General features: G+C 37.9%; 1 protein-coding gene and 1 pseudogene across 9 annotated transcripts in view; both read left to right on the forward strand.

Annotated features, from left to right (window-relative positions):
• Window positions 1–15,857, forward strand: part of GRIK1 (glutamate ionotropic receptor kainate type subunit 1) — a 431,016-nt gene that overhangs the window by 55,898 nt on the left and 359,261 nt on the right. The window lies entirely within an intron of this gene.
• Window positions 1–15,857, forward strand: part of LOC133777041 (large ribosomal subunit protein uL13-like) — a 77,717-nt pseudogene that overhangs the window by 55,640 nt on the left and 6,220 nt on the right.

A 15,857-nucleotide genomic window follows, 5' to 3' on the forward strand; every position in this document is an offset into this window, starting at 1 on the left:
TGAGGCCAACAAGTCTAAGGAGGCATGTCAACACACTGAGGAAGGAAAAGGCAAATGATGATAAGAACTTGGGTCCCTTTGGGTGTAATTGAGGAGCTGAAACCAGGCAAGGTATTCCTCACTTCTGACTTCCTTGCTGTGTGAGAAAAATTAGCCACAAACTACTAAAGTCACTTGTTGGTTATGTATTTTGTTTTTGAGTACTATAGTCTTAACTAGCACCCCTGGTACACGAGGGAGAGCTGTGCAAAATTGATTATTTAATGTCTTGATGTACCAATGTTTAGTTTCCAGGTGACTACTTAATGAGTGAAGACTTAGTGAATCCCTTAGGAAAGCTCAACACCTGTTTGTGGTAACTTGAAATGAGATGGAATATGAGAGCCGTAATTATGTGAATTAACCTAAATTGTTCAGTTAGAACTTTCAAATGCTGAAACTTCTCCCAAGAAAAAAAAAATTAGTGAAAGCTAGTCCCTGGGAAGTAAATTGAAAAGACTCTGAAATCAACAAATGTGTAGTGGAAGCAATGACTCTGTGGTTGGAAAACTCATAACCCCCCAGCTCTTTCAACCTCATGAAGGAGTTAATGTAACCTTGAAAGTTGTCCAATTTAGCATCAAAGTAGTTTCAGCTATTTAGCCAGATAACCTTACTCAATACTTATAATAAAACTACCATACAATTAGCATAACTTCACATGCCTAGAGTGAAAAAGTGAATGAGAAAAAACATTGAAGGAATTTTAATGAGTTCTGCCTTCAACATTCATCCAAATAAATCTACTGAAATGTCTTTGACTATCATTTGATTTTTTTCCTTCTCAAACTGTGTACATGGGTGCGCATGCACTTATCTTTGAAATAGGTTTTGTTATCATTTATCTCATAACTTGCAATTCTTTCCTTTTGTTTCTATGTGCACATACAGAGATTTATATTTGTGGATACACTTCTATATTTGCCTGTCAACTTTGCCTAGAGTTCTGTAAACGTGTGATAAAAAGATCCTATGATAAGCCAGGCAAGAATGTTGAAAGGATCCATTACAAGTAGAAAAAGGAAAACAAAACAAACAAAAGACAAATTAACGTTATACACAAAATGATATTTACACACAAAGTTAATTTTGATTCTAAGTTGTAGCACTTTACAAAGTCTTACACCTAGTAAACACTCAACAGAACACAGCTGCCACCTACACTTCTTCATAACCAGTATGCTGGAACATCTCTCTGATTAAAGTGTGCAGGGTAGTCTTCCGCTCTCAGCTTATGCAATGAGCACACAAGGATGGCAGCCCATTCTACATCCTCAAAATCGTTCTAGTATTGTACATAGTAAATATTTGCAAAGACACAGGAAAAAGCCCACCTGGGAAAGAAGTGAAAAGGATGAAGCAAAAGACAATATGAACTTATCATATTTTTTTTTTAAGATTTATTTATTTATTTGAAAGTCAGAGTTACACAGAGAGAGGAAAGCAGAGAGAGAGGTCTTTTTTTTTTTTTTTTTTTTTTTTTTTTTGGACAGGCAAAGTGGATAGTGAGAGAGAGAGACAGAGAGAAAGGTCTTTCTTTTTGCCGTTGGTTCACCCTCCAATGGCTGCTGCGGCCGGCTCATTGCGCTTATCCGAAGCCAGGAGCCAGGTGCTTCTCTGGGTCTCCCATGCGGGTGCAGGGCCCAAGCACTTGGGCCATCCTCCACTGCACTCCCGGGCCATAGCAGAGAGCTGGCCTGGAAGAGGGGCAACTGGGATAGAATCCGGCGCCCCAACCGGGACTAGAACCCGGTGTGCCGGCACCGCAAGGCGGAGGATTAGCCTGTTAAGCCATGGCGCCGGCCTCGAACTTACCATATTTTTTTCCTGGATAAAAGCACAATACATTAATGTTAACTATGACCCTTTGGAAATCATATGCAATTCCTGTTTGAATTCAAGTTCTGTTCAACTAATTTCATGTTACAATTAAAATTAAAAAAAAAAAAAGTACCCAGCATGCATTTGACTCTTGGGTCATTTGAAGAGAAATTACATTGTTTGTTGAGCATTTTGCAGCTCAATCAGAAACAGTGTCCATAACACATTCTAAATGTAAAGGAAGAGTGTTTCATAAAAGGAACAAATTAGTGTCAAGTAGACCTTGAGGGATTCCTACATTGATCTTTCACTGACGTTTCCTCTGAGTTGGTTAAGACTCTTGGACTAACAATGCTTCTAATGGGAAAGATAAAGAAGACCAAATGGTGGAAAGGCAGCAATTTAAAGGTTTAATTCAGGTTTTCCTGTTTATATCAGTTATAAATTTAGATAATTGGCAATATTCAAGCTGACTACAGCTTTGAGTGCCCTTGATGGATTATGGTAGTTCACTCACATCCTCAGTTTTATTGCTTAATATGAGATAGCACAGCGATTCTCCCTGGCAGGCAGAGGCTGCTGACAGTGAGAGAGCATTCACAGCAGGTGTCCACCTATATATCACCTGTATGTCATTGATATCAAGGTAGTCATTTTAGCAATATTTGTCATTAATACTACTTTTTCATTAATACTTTCATGAAACAAGTTTCCTAAGACAACCTATTTATCCACAAAATTCTGAATGGAAAATAGGGCTTGCGTTGGATCAAGGGCTAAGTTCTATACTCCACTTGCCCACTCACTCTTGAGATAAAGGAAATTTTCACAGTTCTTTGGGAGGAGATTCATTTTTTCCATAAACAGCAATCCCATCCATTTAATCCCACTCATGAGAAACTGTAGCCTGGCCAGGGTTGTAAAATTGGAAGAAGGCTTGCAACGTTGCAAATCATCCAGCAAAGGCTTAGAACAAGACATTGAAGACTATTTAAAACCAGATACTACCCTACCATGCCTTGCCACAGTGCCGTGAAACTCACACATGGACCCATGAAAACAATCTATTGTCAAAATGAAGTTCTTTTTTAGGCAGTATGACCCAGAACATGGAGACTTTTCCAAGAAAGTAAGTAATATTGAAAATTTCTGTCAGAATTGTCATCTTTCATGGAATAGTTTTTAGGAGTACTACCAAGTGAACTGGAGTCTTTCTGTGATTGGGGCCATTTTATGCATAGCAGCATGGATGAAAAAAGGCAACATTACATTCCCTTTTGGTTAAGAAACACTTCCACAATAAGTAATCATAATTTTATGCATGTAGCAATAAGTAGTAGTTACAATTAAGGGGGTTAGTGTCATCTTTAAGTAGCCAAATTATTTAACTTCAAAATCTCATTTTTCTTGTCATTAATTTGGAGATCACATTAAAATGAAGTAATGAAGCCGGCACTCAATAGATAATATTTATGATTTATATTAGTAATAGCATGGCTAAGAAGTCCCTACGTATTAGCTCAGAAGTCTACAAACTCTAGGTTAGGTTAGAAAAACCGGCCCTCCCTCTTATCTTTTCTTACTTAATACAATATTAAATAACAGACCAAGAGAGGAACATTGTCTTCAATCCATAATTGTCTCTCTGACTTTGTCAGTTTTTCCGTTCCTGCTTCTCTGATCCTAATAGAAGGAGGCTAAGGATGAGAGTTGAGGTTAGGGAACACAATCGGAGTCAAAATTAGTTTCTCACAAGGAAAAAAAAAAATAGGCTAAGATGCCATGTCCCTCTACCATCCTAAAAAAATGGTAGCATATACATGTTGACTCTGATTTATCAAAAATGTTTCATGATATTATAGCAAAATGAGGATTGTTTTAAAGACCATACTAGAAAGAAAGGGTTTATAGTGGAAAAAAATCCATATATTTAGAAAATGGGCATATATTTTGAATCTGATTTTGTAGATCAAGTATATAAGAAAATTCATTCATCTGCCTGTTTTTCTATGTTGTATTGTATATAATATGTTTTGTTACAGCAACTTAGAATGATAAGAACAGATAATAGAGACATTAACAAAGAAAACTCATTTAATATGTAGACAGTGCATTAAATATGTATTTAATAGTAGACAATGCACTTCTCTGTCAGAAATGGAGCAGCATTTGGAGTTAATAGGATTTTGGTCTACTTTAATTCTTATCAATAGGTTGCATAAAATCCTCCCTTTTTTAGGAAGAGTCAGAGATGGAGAGGACATCAGAATCTCAGGTCTGAAGGAAGCCTGTAGGCCTCTTTTTGTTGGTCTTAGTTCAGGCATTTTCTTCCTAGCTATGCCCCAACATTCACTGCAAAGTCCTGCAATACTAAATTGAGAGCCTTTGAAATGTTTTTGCTCTAAATTTCTCTCAAAAGGGGGCAGACAGGCAGAAATTGGACTTTTGAGATGAAACACACAGATATTTAAATAATAACAATAATAAAAGTTGTGAAACAATCTTTTTAGTTCCATTCAAAATCTCATGGAATTATATTCTGATTTCTTTACAACCTGATACCTGCTACTGCTAGTACCTCCTTGAGTGCCTTGGGTCTGCCTAAACAGTATCCTGATTTGTTCTAAAGAACTTCCACGCTCTATTTTTATTTTTGCCATTTGGAAGGAAGATATGCATTACTTGCCTTTGTGGTAAGTCTGAGACCTCAGAGGCCATTATTAAAAACTCCCTGCTTGTTAGTTATGACTTTCTTTCCTGAGACAACCATCGGTCAACGCACTGCTGAGTAACCTAATGAAGTAGAACCATTGCAAGTTTATATATCTGAGAATTCTTTACTCACTAAAGGTCAAATGTGAGGCCATTACTTTTATTTGATGCACCAGACTTTATTTCATTTACTAAGGGTTCTCCTGCTGTTTCATAGAACCTTTAGAGTTTACAAGGTAATTTTAAATGGCTGCTAAAAGTTAGATAACTGGAAACATTTCTAGAATATACACTTGTATACTCCTCAATATTTCAAAACCATTACCTGGATTAAGTTACCTCCCAACTATACTTACTGCTGTTTCCATGTGAGCAGGACATTGTTGAGTTAGTATTATAAAATATTGAGACCTTTAGGTGTTACCAGCAGAAAAGTGATGATTCTATTTACCAAGCCCTGGGGTTGAAAGAAAAAGAGTTAGTCATTGGGGATAAAGCTAGGCCTCTCTCCTCAAAGACCTTAGAAGCTGGTTGGAAAGAAAAAATAATTAGATTTCAAGAAAGTACCATAGTCTGTGCCATTGATTATGAGTATGCAATAGGTCAGAAAAAGAGAACTGTCCACAAATTTCAGTAGACAGAGAGCACTTCATGGAAGGGGCCAAATTTTACTTAAGGACAAATATGCATCTATGGGTGGAGGAAGAGAAACTTTTCAGGTTTATTCCATTATTCATGCATTTCTACTTAGCATTTATTTATAAAAGCTGGGAGATAAGCATGTAAGATAATTCTCTGTCCTCAAGGAGCTTCGTTCATTGTTTGTTCTGTGAATATGACAGATACTTTCCTTTTGTGAATTCTTTGCACATAGTGTTCCAACTATTTGTCTCCATTACATCTTATTACTGCCTAACAAACGCCACAGGCCAGTGGCTTAAAATAGGCAACAATCATGCCTTCCGTCTCTTGATTCTGTAGTTTTCCTGGGCTTAGAGGGATGATTCTTCTGTGTCATGTGATGTTAGTTGAGACAGTAGTCATCTAGCAGTTCAAATAGTCTGTAACTTTCTCAAAATGGCTCATTTAGATGGCTGGTGGTTGGTGCTCTCAACAGGAGTCACCTGAGACTATTAGCTAGCACGCTTCTGTCCTCCTCCTACTCATAAAATAAGGGTTAAGTTCCAAGAGAAAGTTTTCTAAGCATATGAAAGAAGAAGCTGTAGATATCTTATAGCTGAATCTCAGAAATTACCTGGAGTCATCTATTATACTGTATAGGTCAAAGTAACTCATGCGGAGAGTTAAATTTTGAAAGAAAGATTGGCAAAGAATTTGTGGCCAACCTTATTTCATTGGATTGTCTAAATTATTTTTTGACTGGCTCTTTACAGAGATGACCTCTTCATCTTACGAATTCTAACTCTTTCAGAAATTCTTACCGCCAGACTCTAGAGAGTTAGTCATCCCCGCCCTATCATCACCAAATCCACTCTACTACTGAACTCTGCTTATTTTCCTAATTGCTCATAGCACACTGTAATGTGTTATTATAGTTTTAGGCTTGCTTAAATTTCTTAAGTCATTCATAGTGGGAAACTTACCTGCATCACTCGTAACTGTATATTTAGAACTAAGAATAATAGCACACAATAGGAACTTGTTAAGGTTTTTTTTTTTTTTTTTTGATGAATATATTGAGAGATACAGGTAATAAAGACAACTTCTTTCTCTCTCTCTCTCTTCCCCCCCCCAGGCAGAGTGGACAGTGAGAGAGAGAGAGACAGGGAGAAAGGTCTTCCTTTGCTGTTGGTTCACCCTCCAATGGCTGCCGCTGCCAGCGCGCTGCAGCTGGCGCACCGCGCTGATCCGAAGGCAGGAGCCACGTGCTTCTCCTGGTCTCCCATGGGGTGCAGGGACCAAGCACTTGGGCCATCCTCCACTGCACTCCCGGGCCATAGCAGAGGGCTGGCCTGGAAGAGGGGCAACCGGGACAGAATTCGATCCCCTGACTGGGACTAGAACCTGGTGTGCCGGCGCCGCAAGGCGGAGGATTAGCCTGTTGAGCCACGGCACCGGCCCTCCTTTCTCTCTTTAATGAAACTTTAACGTTCATTTCAACTCACAAAATTTCATTATGAATATTAACTATACATCCTTGTCATGTTTTCTGGATAAATGACATGGCAGTTGACTCCAGTCAGGTACGGAGAGCAGGCTCTATTAGAGGAAGCTGCACTTCACCTGGATCTCTGAGGCTTGTTAGAGATGATTGGTCAGAAGACATCTCAGATACGCCAACAACTTAAGCAAGGGAGAGGGGGGCCAGTACAAAATGAATCCCTGGGGTAGATAAACAAGTTGCCTAGGATGTAACTCATGGAGAGATCTTACCAGCAGGATGAGGAAGACCTGTCTTGTCTTTCGGACTCATGACCATCATAAACTTCTCCTCTCAGGAGTCAAACATTAATCAGTGTCATTGTGAGACTACAGCATGGGGAGGGAAACGTCATGAGCATTCGCCACCTCTGAGTCCTGTTGATTTCAATAACGTTCTCAGTCCTGAAATATATGTTTTAAAGATTTATTATTTTATTTATTGGAAAGAGTTACAGAGAGAGGTAGAGGCAGAGAGAGAGGTCTTCCATCTGCTGGTTCACTCCCCAAATGGCCACAACAGCCAGAGCTTCGCCAATCCAAAGCCAGGAGCCATGAGATTCCAGGTCTCCCATGCAGGTACAGAGGCCCAAGGACTTGAGCCATCCTCCACTGCCTTACCAGGCCATAACAGAGAGCTGGATTGGAGGTAGAGCAGCCAGGACTTGAAACGGCGTCCATATGGGATGCCAGTGTTTCAGGCCAGGGCTTTAACCTGCTGTGCCACAGCTCTGGCCCCAGTCCTGAAACATTTCTATCACTACAGTGTTTCCTGTATGACAGATGAGAAGGGAAATGAACAAAGAAGGAAACTGAAAATGAAAGGTTTTGTGTTAGTGAGCATTGAGAAATGCATTAAGGATAGGCTAGATTTTCTTTAAGACAAAAAAAGATATCTAGGAATAATATGGTAATTATCAGGAAGTCATAAGGTTAATTTAGTGTGGAGGACCAGAATAGAATCAAGAGACTGAAACTTCTGCCAATTGTATTTGAAAGCCAGTCTTCTCTTAAATATATTTTATGAATTATCTTCCAAGGATTTGTCATACAGAAGATGATTTTGTCCTTTTTCAAATAAAAAAAAAAATTCAAGTGTCCCATCTCCTCTCCAGGAGTGCAGCCTATATGAGGCTCACAAAATCATATGGTCTACCCTGTCAAAGCAGCCTCAGGTGGCACTCAGAATTCAATTAAATTATAGCAGGCTAATTTTTAAGTTTCTAATTTTGTATGGCCTGTGAACTATGTTCTAAGTATCCAAATGGTCCTTGGTAGAAAAAAAGGTTCCCCACTTGTGAAACAAATGCCTATTATAGCCCGTTTTTAAATTCACTGTTTATTGTTCCTGTTGCTTATTTTTTCTCTGTTCTTATTTCTCAAGGATTTTCTCCCAAACACCTGTATCCCAACCATCTGTTTTATTCTATAAATCCCATGATGCAAGGGCATCATTGAATTGCTGCATCCAAGTGAGGTATAATTGGCTTATAGTAGAGGTTCAGTAAATGAATGGAAGAAATGAATGAATGGTGAATGGAAGAAAACAGATATGTGCCACCTATAGAAGAAGGTAGTTTGTTTTTCCAAATTAAAAGCTTTATAGTTTTTTTAGTATCATGTTAGAAACACTTGCTTATCAAAGGTAGTATTTCTGCAGACTTTTATATCAAGGGATGATTCCAAGTCATGTAAGAGAACGGAGTCCCTTCTCCCATCAAAGGAGACTTCCATGGTACAGCAGAAAGAGAAAAGAACAGGAAATATGAGAATCTTGATTCATATTTAAAATTTACCTCTTGTTAACTAGGCAAAATTTTACTCGTGCCTTAACTTTTCTGATTGGTTTAATAATCTGTAAAATGAGTGAAGATTAAGTGGAATTTTTGCATGGGAACATCTCAGCAGAGTTGTAGACACATACTAAGTGAATCTTAAGTTAAAATAAGAGGCTCATTTGCTGTGTAGTCCAGAGTAGTCCACTCATTGTCTCTAAACCCTAATTTTCCCTTTGAAAATGGAGTATCTCCAAATTCTGGAGCTCACTTTCTTTGATCAAATCTACTTTGTGGTTAAATCCCTAGGAAAATATTACTATTTAATACAATCAATTTAATCCTCAATTAACATAGTTAAATATCTACCCAACAGTATTTAGGACCAGTATAAAGTTGCATTCATATAAGGCAGCTGAATTAGGCATTAGTTAGAGGAGAAATATGGCAAAGTGATCATAAGGGGGAGAATATTGCCAAAAGATAAACTGATTCTTTATCTTTAAATCATTTTATCTCATTTCCATTCTGCAAATATTTATTGATCCTGTGCCAGGTTCTACAAAGGGACTCCAAAAAGTTTGTTGAAAATAGAATTAGAAGGTAAACTGATTCTAAGTGTCAAAAATTTTTGAAATCTATTTATAATTTTTTTCATTATATAGATTCGCATGAATTTCTTAAGACTTCTCATACTATGTGTTGTAAAAAAAAAAAAAGGATCAGACTGCTTTACAGAATTCAGTCTAGGGATTATTGCTCACCCCATGTGCTTCTCAAAAAATAATCACATTGGTATTTTTCAATGGTCCCATCCTGGGACAATTCCAGCTCCAAAGGCCTTTTACTGTCACCTAAATTTCAAGAGGATGGTCTATTCCAGCTTAAATGCTTCTATGTTTTATATGTAGCTAGCCCCCCCCCCCCAAAAGTTAATGTACTGTACGTTTTATCCCCAGTATAATGGTATTGAGATAGTGGGGGCATTTAAGAGATAATACATTATGAATTCACCACCCTTGGAAGAGCCACACTGAGTGACGTTGCTGTTGTATCATATGCCTGAAATCATTCCCTGCCCCTTGGATCTATTATCAAGACATCCCTGAGCCCAAATGGCCTGGAGCATTGTCCTGATTGTCACAAATCAGCATTAAATTAAGCATTTATCATATTTGAAAAGACAAACCATCTGCAGATCTCCACCATTGTGCAAAGTTGTTGCGAACAATATGCTACTTTGCAATCTGCACGGTTAACAACAAATGCGGAAATTCAACAGCAACCAGAAATAAACTTAGGCTTTAGAACTGCATTTCTTAGATGTAGTTAGTGGTTGGACAGTCCCCAGAACATCACCTTACACTTATGAGAATGTAGAGCTAAGCAAATTCAAACTGAAAAACATCTTTTAACTTCCTATGTGAACAGGAAGGAAGGCAGAGGATAAAGGTAATAAGATTCTCTGATCATAGGAAATTGGAATTTGCTATCTTGCTAGACCATTATTCTTAATGCACATCTGAAGTTGGCTACATTTCCTTGGCAGAGAAATAAAATCATTTTGATTCAAAGTAACATGCAATGACTTGGTAAAGACTTTTCAAATAATAGTGTGAGGTTCTTTTGCTGACAAATAAAAGGTAAATACTCCCTTCTTGTCAGTGTTTAAGGGATATAAATTGTACATTCAATAAATAGACTTGCAGTTTTCTGTGTTTTCACACCTAATGATTGCGTTAGAGGTGAGTTGGTGCTATGTTTAAAATACAGTAAAGCATGAGTAATTTGGTTTACTGAATATGGTTATTATAAAAACTGTATTTTAAAAATCTGTAGCCCCACTATAATATGAAGCCTCCATCACCAGGGCTTTAGGGATTCATTATTGTAAAAATTTAATATGTAAACTGCCTTCACTGAAATATTAAGAGGTTAAATGCTAATGGGCCTTTGGGATGGTTTACTTGAGGTTTCCTTTATCTCCTGTTTGATTTCAAGCATATGTTAAAATAAAACTCAAGGACATAGGACTGCTTGTAGAGGATGATATAACCTTTCATGTAAAAGAGATAAGCAAAAGACAGAAAATTGCTTGTCCTTTTTATTTTATTTCTTTTGAAAAAAACAAAGTCTTTAATGAGCTACTGTTTTTCCTAAAACGTCTCTAGATGGAGAACTCGGATGGCTAATTATTGTACTAGTTTTAACTTGAGGGAAAAATACAGCAACAACAGAGAAATCATGAATCAACACTACAATTATTGGTTTTTAAGAAGACAAATAAAACTCTGGAGCCAACTCTAAACACACTTAATTAAAAGAAAAATAGAGAAGAAAATATGTTCTTAAGGCTGTCAGATGTTGTTAGGTCCATCCAAACACATGCCCAAGATTCTGATAGTTATCTATGATGTAACTTGTGCAGCTAAACACTTCGGTGGATGGTGTAATTTTTTTTTGAAAGGCAGAATTACAGAGAAATGGGGAGAGACACACAGAGAGCTTTTCCATCCGCTGGTTCACTCCCCAGTAGCTGCAATGACATAGATTATCCCAGGCCAAAGCCAGGAACCAGGAACTTCATCCAGGTCTCCCATGTGGGTGACTGGGATCCAAGCACTTGGGCCATCTTCTGCTGCTTTTCCTGGTGCATTAGCAGGAAGCTGGAACAGCAGTGGAACAATTGGTGCTCATATGGGATGCCAGCATTGTGGGTGGCAGCTTAACCCACTATCCCACAATGATGGTCCCACAAATGCCTTCTTTAACAAATTCTTCTTCCTCTGTGGCAGCTCTCTCTTTACTCATTTGCTTCCACAGGATATTAGAATTTCAGCCCTTTCTCTATGTTGGTCACTTGCATGTAGCTACCTCTATACTTGATATTCCTGATGAAATTCAACAACTAATTCCATGTGCATTTTGAAAAGTTCTAAACCCAACATGTCTTCAGCTGATGCTGTTTCTACTTAATATTGTTCCTTCTTCTGTGCTACCTGATTCTGTTAATGGTATTAATTAGAGACTCTCTTGTATGGCACCAGAAAGTTCAGATTCATCTCTGACTATTATTTTCTTCATTTCTTTCTTTCTTTTTTTTTTTTCTTTTTTTTTTTTTTTTGATAGGCAGAGTGGACAGTGAGAGAGACAGAGAGAAAGGTCTTCCTTTGGTCTTCCTTTTGCCGTTGGTTCACCCTCCAATGGCTGCCGCAGCCGGCGCACCACGCTGATCCGAAGCCAGGAGCCAGGTGCTTCTCCTGGTCTCCCATGGGGTGCAGGGCCCAAGCACTTGGGCCATCCTCCACTGCACTCCCTGGCCACAGCAGAGAGCTGGCCTGGAAGAGGGGCAACCAGGACAGAATCTGGCACCCCAACCGGGACTAGAACCTGGTGTGCCGGCGCCGCTAGGCGGAGGATTAGCCTGTTGAGCCACAGCGCTGGCCTCCACTTCTTTCAAAAACTGAATAGATATCTTAGTTAGCTTGGGCTGCTATAATAGTATACTATATGTCAGGTGGCTTAAATATAACAGACACTCATTTTTCATGGGTCTGGAAACTGCAAAGTCCAAGAGAAGATGCTGACATATCAGTGTCTGCTGAGGATTTGTGGCATGGTTCACAGATGGCTGTCTTCTTGCCACCCGTATGTCCTCACATGATAGAAAGGGCAAGAAGCTATCTGAGGTCTTTTTTAAAAGGGGCGCTAATTCCTTAGGCGGAGAAAGATCTAATAACCTTCCCAGAGGGCTCACCTCCCAACATCACCACAACAGGGCAGAGGTCTCAACACAGACATTTGGGAAGGATGCAGGCTGCTGGTCTGTAGAGATGGCTCAATTCTGCTGCTTCACCTTTCAAGCCCCTTCGTTTCAGATCTTTCTCTGATTTCCTCCGTTTTCTTTGACTGCTCCTTTCATCTCCATCCCAGGGCACATGCTCCTACTGAATGCTGCTGTGGTTCCCTCTGCTCACGTCCACCTGAGCCCCGCTCACACTGCAGTGCGCTCCCCTGCCATCCTGTCCCCATCACCTAGCGTGCAAGAGGTGCTCAACAAATGTTTGCTGTCGTCACTTTCCTAGTCATTTCTCAAGTCCACCTTCTTCTTAGTTCTTGCTCAGGCTATAAGTGGCCTCTCTTGCCTACTGTCCCTTATCCCCAATCCAAGCAGCACCATCATTTAATCACTACTTGGACCATTTTCCTAATTCTCCTACTAATTCCCTTCTGTAAATTGTACTTCTTGACTTTCATCCATTCCAAGGAAAAGTGCTGCTATTTCCCTCTCATGACTGATAATTATGTTTAAGAATCTTATTCAAATGTTTTCCACATACAGCTCTCCCAGGGCACACCCTAGGTAAAATTAATTTCACCTGTATTCAAAAATATTCTTTTCTGCTTTTCTCGTTAAACACCTTTCATTAAGTCTTTTATCCACATTATTTTCTAGGTTTGCTTTTCTTACTTGATTAGGATAGATACAGAAGGTGATTTTCTCTTCTTCATGCCTCCTGTATGCAAGCTAGGCGCAAAGTGCTACCTGTAAGGACTCTCAATTAATTTAGACACAATGGATTATAGCAAGCTTTAAGTTGGATTGAATCCTGTTTACTTAAATAATTATGTTAAGGATAAAAATCTTGACATATATAGTAATACTGACCACATAAAATAATAATAGGAGATAATACTAATCTTGTACCAATTATTTCCAATATGATTCATTGTGAAGTTATGAAAAGATCTAATTTACAATTTACAACATAACATGAGATATTTTGTGGACTGGGTGACTTTTAGTTTTAATAATCTAATTCTTAGTGATTTATATAGTTTACCCTATAAAATTTAGTTAAGGAATTACTTGACACTCTAGCTTTCTTGTTGTGAACAATAGTAATATAATCCTTCTCATTTTATCTAATGCCTATTATCCAAGATTTTGAAAATTAATGAGAAAACGCTTTGAAACATTTTCTCATTAATCCTCAAAAGACCCTTCTACAATAGATGTGTAGGAATGATTAATTAAGGATTAATTTTTTTTACAAAGACCACATCTCTGCAGTATTCCTTGGCTAGCTCCAATGAAAATTTTAAGTTATAAAATATAAAGGAGCTACAAAATGTTTTATTACCATAGACTCCAGAGGAAAAAGACAGTGCTACTTTTTAATTGAAAAAAAGCATAAATAAATATTGATCTTTGTCACAGCATATGGAGATAGAGATTTCTAAAATATAAACCTTAGGAATATTTTAGAAAATTTTTATTCTAACCACAATTGAAAGTACACTTTTACCCCTGTATCTTTTGAGAATATCTTATTTTGTGTTAAGGCTTTATTTGGGGACCCTGTTTATTTAGATCCTTTTGAGCTAAGGCTTCTTAATTTACAGATTACTAAATAAATTGTGATATATCATGTGGAGTATATTCTCAGTTCAGTGATTCCTCTAGGAATCATAGCAGATAAACCACAGTTAGTTTTCAAAAGCTAGAGGGATGATCAGATTTTAGCTATTCCAATCATGTGTGTGGTAAAAGTAAAACAATTTTCCAAATGGTTCTAGATTATTTTTTAAAGCATGTTTACATGAGTTTCTAACTCTGATTCCTAAATAAACTCCAATGATATTAGGTGAAATTGCAGAAAAACACAAGTACATGATTTAATAGTATGGGAATAACATTGGTGTAATCCCAACAGATAATCTTTCCATGTGCAATGCAAGCATCGCAAAATGTGAATACCAACAAAGTGTATAGAAAAACACAACATAAAAAGCATGCATGCTGAACGTGATTTGAAAAAATTGATGAAAATGCATACTATTAGGAGATTCTGATATTGTTAAAGCATCTGTGGAATGAAGATAATTATAGCATTCAGAACTGGAAACAATGAGACACAAATGTACTGTTATAGCTTCTTGGGAAATAATGTATTTGATATAAAGAAAAAGAGAAAGGAAAGAATTACCTGTTACTGATTACTCAGTGGGTATGAGGTACCATGCTAAGCATTTTCACTAAGTTGTGTTACGAACTGATCCAATGGTCTTTTGAGGTGGGCATTACTCACAAAATTATTATGTTAAGAATATTGAAGTCAAATATCTTTCCAAAGTTTATGTACCTAGTCGTTAACAGCTTCAAGGAAATGTATTTCGCTTCGGGACTCTGTAATAAAAAAAAAAAAAAAACTGACCATGTTTTACTTGACAAAGTTGCTCTTGAAGGACCCATCACTATTTTGTGGAACAGTGGCAGCTCAAGTGGGTACCTGGCGGTGTCTGTCAAGGACAGCGTGGTCTTCTCCAGCGGTCTCAAGCTTTCCAGCAGGGACTATGCAAGCTCCTCATGAGAAAGACGTTACGAATCTCTAACAAGATGAGTTTTCAATACTGTTTTCAGGAGTGACAGCTTTGCAGTTAGGCAGGCTCTGAGTACTAATCCAAGGAGGATATTTCTTAGGTTTTGTGTTTTTGTCTGCAAAACAGACTTAATTAATTCCATTTCAGAAGGGTAATAAAGATGAATAAAGGGCTCAGTGTGATATTTGGGTCATGGTGGGGTCTAAGTAAATTATTTCTTAAGAAAAGGAGGACAAGGAGGAGAAGGTGTGAGAGGCTATGTTACCAGTAGTTTCTCTACAGGGAGCACCTGATGAGCCCTCCTGAACATCAGCCTAGTGGCTGGAGGGCACTCCTTGGCCCCTACCAACCCAGATACCCACTGAGGTGACAAAACAGAGAAAATGGTCCCATTGAGAACCATGAAAATAAATTCAAACCCAGACTATTTTGGAACAAAATCCAGCTCTCTCTGGTACCGTAGGACAAGGCTTTTTAACATTTAGGAAATGCGTAGCAATTATCAATTCCAGTGCATCACTGAATGAAGACAAGAGTAATAGTTTCTACCAGGAAACCAGTGGAAATGATTGCCCAGAGACTCAAAGTTTTTTCTTGAGCCAATTACAGAAACACTAAACAGTAATCTAGTCCTCTGATGCCTAGGGAAACAAGCTATAATTAGAATGGAGTATTGATAAAATGATGCTGAGGTGAAAATAAATTTAGACCTTGCGAAGTTAATTATTTTGAAGGAAATGAGAGGAATAGATTGACAAAGTAAAGGATGTTTATACATACACACACACTTTCTTTTAGAAACTGGAACTATTATATGAGAACTCTGATAGGAAAAATACCAAATTCAATACCATAACTATTCTTAATAGTCAGTAGTTTCTGAAATCTTATCTGAAACTTTGAAAAATCAGGCTTTTGAAATATAATCATGAATCAATATAACTGTTGTGGTTTATAAGGTGTGAA

The sequence above is a fragment of the Lepus europaeus genome, chromosome 2, assembly GCF_033115175.1.
Source record: "Lepus europaeus isolate LE1 chromosome 2, mLepTim1.pri, whole genome shotgun sequence".
Classification (NCBI taxonomy): Eukaryota; Metazoa; Chordata; class Mammalia; order Lagomorpha; family Leporidae; genus Lepus; species Lepus europaeus.